Below are 5000 nucleotides of genomic sequence, written 5' to 3'. Positions count from 1 at the left end.
TGATCTGAGGTCGGAACAAGTGTGTGGTACGTGTGGTGGTGGTAACTGGTGCGCGGGTCCGCGCTCCGTCCGCGCGGCGACGGTCCGCGTCCGCTTCTCGGTTGCCGGAGAGGTGGCGTCTCGAGGACGACTCTCAGCCGACCCGGCCGCGCTCTCGCGCGGCGGGCGGACGGGGACGTGCCGTTCGACGGCGCGAGAACCCGTGACTGTTTGCCGTCACAACTTGGGCGGACGACCGGGGGCAGCCGCGAGCGGTAGCCCGCGTTTTCCCCGGTCGAGCCGCCAAACTCGCGCGGGCGCGGCGTGCGGCCGACGGGCGCGCGGGCGCCGGTCCCCGTGAGGACCGGACGCGGCGCGCGCGCTCCGCCGGACGCCTGCCGTGCCGGCGCATCGGTCTGGCCGAGTATCCGGTATACGACCCTCAGACAGGCGTGGCCCGGGACCCGCGGGTCACCGAGGCCGCAATGTGCGTTCGACTGGTCGATGTTCGTATAACCTGCGGATTACACGACGACGCGCAGATAGCTGCGGTCTTCATCGATCCACGAGCCAAGTGATCCGCCGTTCGGGGTCGGGTGTTTGTTTTTTTTTTTTCGTTTACACAATCGTCTTCCGACGACGGTAACCATCTTTCGGTCGACTCTCGGTCGGGGGTCGCGGCGCGCGGGCGGTCGGCGGACGACAACCGTGCGCGGTTGTCGCGCGCGAGCGCACGCGGCCACGGGGTCGGATTAGGCGCGCGCGAGACCGGCAAGCGAGTCGCCGGCGCCGCGGGCCCGTCTCTAATGATCCTTCCGCAGGTTCACCTACGGAAACCTTGTTACGACTTTTACTTCCTCTAAACGGCCGAGTTCGGTCATCTTCCCGGTCGCGCGACGACCCAGCCCCCGAGGGGGCCGAATAACGCGCGTCCAGTCCGAAGACCTCACTGCGGTCGTTCAATCGGTAGTAGCGACGGGCGGTGTGTACAAAGGGCAGGGACGTAATCAACGCGAGCTGATGACTCGCGCTTACTGGGAATTCCTCGTTCACGTGGAAAAATTGCAAGCCACGATCCCTAAGCACGAAGGAGGTTCAGCGGGTTACCCGGAAGCCTGTCGGCCCAGGAATGTTAACACACGCTGATTCCTTCAGTGTAGCGCGCGTGCGGCCCAGAACATCTAAGGGCATCACAGACCTGTTATCGCTCAGTCTCGTGCGGCTATTTTCGTCCGCCGCCTGTCCCTCTAAGAAGAGTTTAAGCTCCTGGGAGCCGGCGGTAGCCCTAGTAACGTATCGTGATCCGCCGGCGACGGCCGCGAACGCGGCGCGCTTCACCGCGGAGCCCAGCGCACGACTGACGCACGGCGACCGGAGGTTGCCCCCCGACCCCCGCACGCCCGCCGCACGCCGGGACGCGGATGGCGCGGCCGCGCCCGACGACCGCCGTGGACGACGGGCGAACGCGTTCGGGGATACCGGGCCGAGCCGACGGGAACGCGAACGCAGACGGCCGAAACCGCCGGCGCCGCGCCCACGCCGACCCGGGTTTACCCGCCTAGTTAGCAGGACAGAGTCTCGTTCGTTATCGGAATTAACCAGACAGATCGCTCCACCAACTAAGAACGGCCATGCACCACCACCCACCGAATCAAGAAAGAGCTCTCAATCTGTCAATCTTTCCGGTGTCCGGGCCTGGTGAGGTTTCCCGTGTTGAGTCAAATTAAGCCGCAGGCTCCACTCCTGGTGGTGCCCTTCCGTCAATTCCTTTAAGTTTCAACTTTGCAATCATACTTCCCCCGGAACCGAAAAGCTTCGGTTTCCCGGAAGCTGCCCGCCGGGTCGTTAATGAAACGCCGGCGGATCGCTAGCTGGCATCGTTTACAGTTAGAACTAGGGCGGTATCTGATCGCCTTCGAACCTCTAACTTTCGTTCTTGATCATACGAGAACGTACTTGGCAAATGCTTTCGCGTCAGTTCGTCTCGAGACGATCCAAGAATTTCACCTCTAACGTCTCGGTACGAATGCCCCCGCCCGTCTCTGTTGATCATTACCTCCGGTCCCGAAAACCGGCCCGGCGGGACGCGCGGGCGACTGGCGCCCGCGGCCCGGCGGCCCGCGCACGGAAACGCCCCGGAAGGCGGTTTCGCGCGCCCGCGAAGGGCGGAGATGCGCGGGACCGAGGTCTTGTTCCATTATTCCATGCGACCAGTATTCAGGGCCTTTTGACGAGACGGCCGTGAAGCCGCCCCGCCAGATTTGAGCCTGCTTTGAGCACTCTAATTTGTTCAAAGTAAACGTGTCGGCCCGCCGACGGCACTCGGTGAAGAGCACCGCGCAGCAAGATTGGAGTAGGCGGCCGCCGTCGTCGAACCCCGACGGCCGCGCGACGCGTGGCCGCGCGGCGCGCCGGGAGCACGAGACACGTGTCCGCCTGCCGACAATACGTCCGGCCGACGTGCCGGTAACTAACACCCCGAGACGGCTGACGAGCGCGACGGCGACCGCGCCGACGGGACACGTGGTCCCGCGGCACGGCCGGCCGCGACACGCCGGACCGCCAGGGTGGTCCGGCACCGCCCAGACACAGATCCGACTACGAGCTTTTTAACCGCAACAACTTTAATATACGCTATTGGAGCTGGAATTACCGCGGCTGCTGGCACCAGACTTGCCCTCCAATTGATCCTCGTTTAAAGGTTTTAAAGTGTTCTCATTCCGATTACGGGGCCTCGGATGAGTCCCGTATCGTTATTTTTCGTCACTACCTCCCCGTTCCGGGAGTGGGTAATTTGCGCGCCTGCTGCCTTCCTTGGATGTGGTAGCCGTTTCTCAGGCTCCCTCTCCGGAATCGAACCCTGATTCCCCGTTACCCGTTACCACCACGGTAGGCATGGAACCTACCGTCGACAGTTGATAAGGCAGACATTTGAAAGATGCGTCGCCGGTACGGAGACCGTGCGATCAGCTCGAAGTTATTCAGAGTCACCAGGTCTTTGCGCGGGCCGCGATCGGGACGCGCACGAAGCGCGCCGCGACGGGCCGGTTTTGATCTAATAAAAGCGTTCCTCCCGCGCGCGACGCCCGAGAGCGCCGCGACGGTCGGAACTCTGTCGGCATGTATTAGCTCTAGAATTACCACAGTTATCCAAGTAACTTGGGTACGATCTAAGGAACCACAACTGATTTAATGAGCCTTTCGCGGTTTCACCTTAATGCGGCTTGCACTGAGACATGCATGGCTTAATCTTTGAGACAAGCATATGACTACTGGCAGGATCAACCAGGGATCTCGGGTTTACTGCTACCGCGCCCCGCGACCGCCACGCGCGTGGCGGCCTGGGACGCGTGCGTCCGAGCGCCGGTCCGACGCCCCGCGGAAGGGGGCGGCGAGCCGACGCCGAGGGCGATCGCGTGGCCGGGACCGCTGTGGGTCACGGCCGCGCGACCGACCGCGGTTCAACAACAACAAAATGTGTGTGTGGTGTGGTCGGCACACGGAGTGCGACACGTTGACGAGACGGACCGGGTGACGGTCGACCGCCGGGTTCGGGTGACGGTGTGTGCACGGGTCCCCGGCGAGCGTACCGAGACCGGCTCTCGCCCGATTCGTAACGGCCCCCAGCCGAGATCGAGGGGGAAGCCGGGACGCGACGCGAAGTCCGCCGTCCCGTGGCTTCGCCCCGGCGACCGCCGGGCGCGGCGACGATGGCCGGCCGCGGCGGGAATGTTCTGGCGTCGAGTGTTCGTGACACGCGGAACGGTAACGGGAGTCGTCATCGGTGTGGATTGGCGCGCGCCGCGCAAACACCGGCTGGTGGACGCGCGGCGCCGGTTGAGTTTCGCCACTCGGATTGCGAGATGGGTCGGCGGCCGAAACGCGGACGCGTGTCACCTTCCGCCGGCTCTCACCGGACCGGCCACTCAACCGACGGTGTCCCGCGTACGTGGACGACCGTCAGTTGGCGGCGACCGGTGGGCGCCGCGAGGTGTACGCGCCGTCTTCGGCGTCGCCCGTGGCTTTGCTGTTGTGGTGTTCGTGATCGGCGGCCGGCCGTCGACTGCAACGCCGACGACCGAACCGCTCACAAATTTACAAAATCCCGGGTTTTTCCACCTTAATGGCGTAGCGTCGTTCGTGTAACAGTGGACGCGCGCCCGTGGACTACCGCAATCCGCGCCCGTATCGGATCCCCCCGCCCGAACACTAATACCCCCGCCACAATCGCATTTCGCCTAACGTTGTTACAAGTCGTCGACCACCGTACGCACGCCGCTTGGCGGCACGGCACGAAAAAAAGTGGCGGGACGCAAATCTAGCCGGCCGACCACCTACGACACCGACCACCGGGCGCGCGGATTGGGACAGTGATAATACATTTCGTCTAACCGACCACCCGTAATGGCGTAGCGTCGCTCGTGCAACAGTGGACGCGCGCCCGTCAACTACCGCAATCGGCGCGCGTATCGGTTCCCCCCACCCGAACACTAATACCCCCGCCGCAATCGCACAATCGAAAAATATTTAAAAATCGCATCACGTCCGTCGGACCTACTATTCCTGATAGTATTCGGTGCGCCCGACGAGATCACCTCTTTGGTTCGTCCACCGAACACCGACCGATAACGAGTTATTGGGTTTGGAAAAAATCGCGATCCAAAAACTCCGGTTTCGAAACCCCGTGCAACGTCGACGTCCGGGCAGCCCGCATGCGACCTACCCCGGCTCGACGGACCACCGTGGACGGTCGACTGGAAAATAAAACGTGTTCATCGTAAACGACGTTAGGACGCGCGTAACAGTGCTACGTAATTTTTTTTCACCCGACCACCCGACATGAACAAATCTTCTCCCGTCCCACCGACCGCGGTCTACCCGGGCCACCCGAGCGCATTTCGTCTAACCGACCACCCGTGACGTTGTTACAAGTCGTCGACCACCGTACGCACGCCGCTTGGCGGCACGGCACGAAAAAAAATGGCGGGACGCAAATCTAGCCGGCCGCCATGCGGTCCCGA

General features: G+C 62.9%; 3 non-coding genes across 3 annotated transcripts in view; all 3 read right to left on the bottom strand.

The window, feature by feature from the left end:
* The window catches only part of LOC149053964 (large subunit ribosomal RNA), a 4199-nt gene extending 4186 nt beyond the window's left edge, over positions 1 to 13 (bottom strand). Inside the window, exon 1 of the ribosomal RNA XR_016192417.1 lies at positions 1 to 13. This exon is cut by the window's left edge and continues 4186 nt beyond it. This is a non-coding gene — a ribosomal RNA (large subunit ribosomal RNA).
* A 402-nt stretch (positions 14 to 415) lies between these two features.
* LOC149053963 (5.8S ribosomal RNA) lies at positions 416 to 573 on the bottom strand. Its single transcript, XR_016192401.1, has one exon. It is a non-coding gene; the product is annotated as a 5.8S ribosomal RNA (ribosomal RNA).
* A 210-nt stretch (positions 574 to 783) lies between these two features.
* Positions 784 to 3271, bottom strand: LOC149053962 (small subunit ribosomal RNA). The gene has a single exon (XR_016192409.1). It is a non-coding gene; the product is annotated as a small subunit ribosomal RNA (ribosomal RNA).
* Positions 3272 to 5000: the final 1729 nt, after the last annotated feature.

This window comes from Diuraphis noxia, unplaced genomic scaffold (genome assembly GCF_037042655.1).
Source record: "Diuraphis noxia isolate RWA-SAM2 unplaced genomic scaffold, SU_Dnox_SAM2 contig0019, whole genome shotgun sequence".
In the NCBI taxonomy this organism is placed as follows: domain Eukaryota; kingdom Metazoa; phylum Arthropoda; class Insecta; order Hemiptera; family Aphididae; genus Diuraphis; species Diuraphis noxia.
This window is presented reverse-complemented; position numbering and strand designations above follow the sequence as displayed.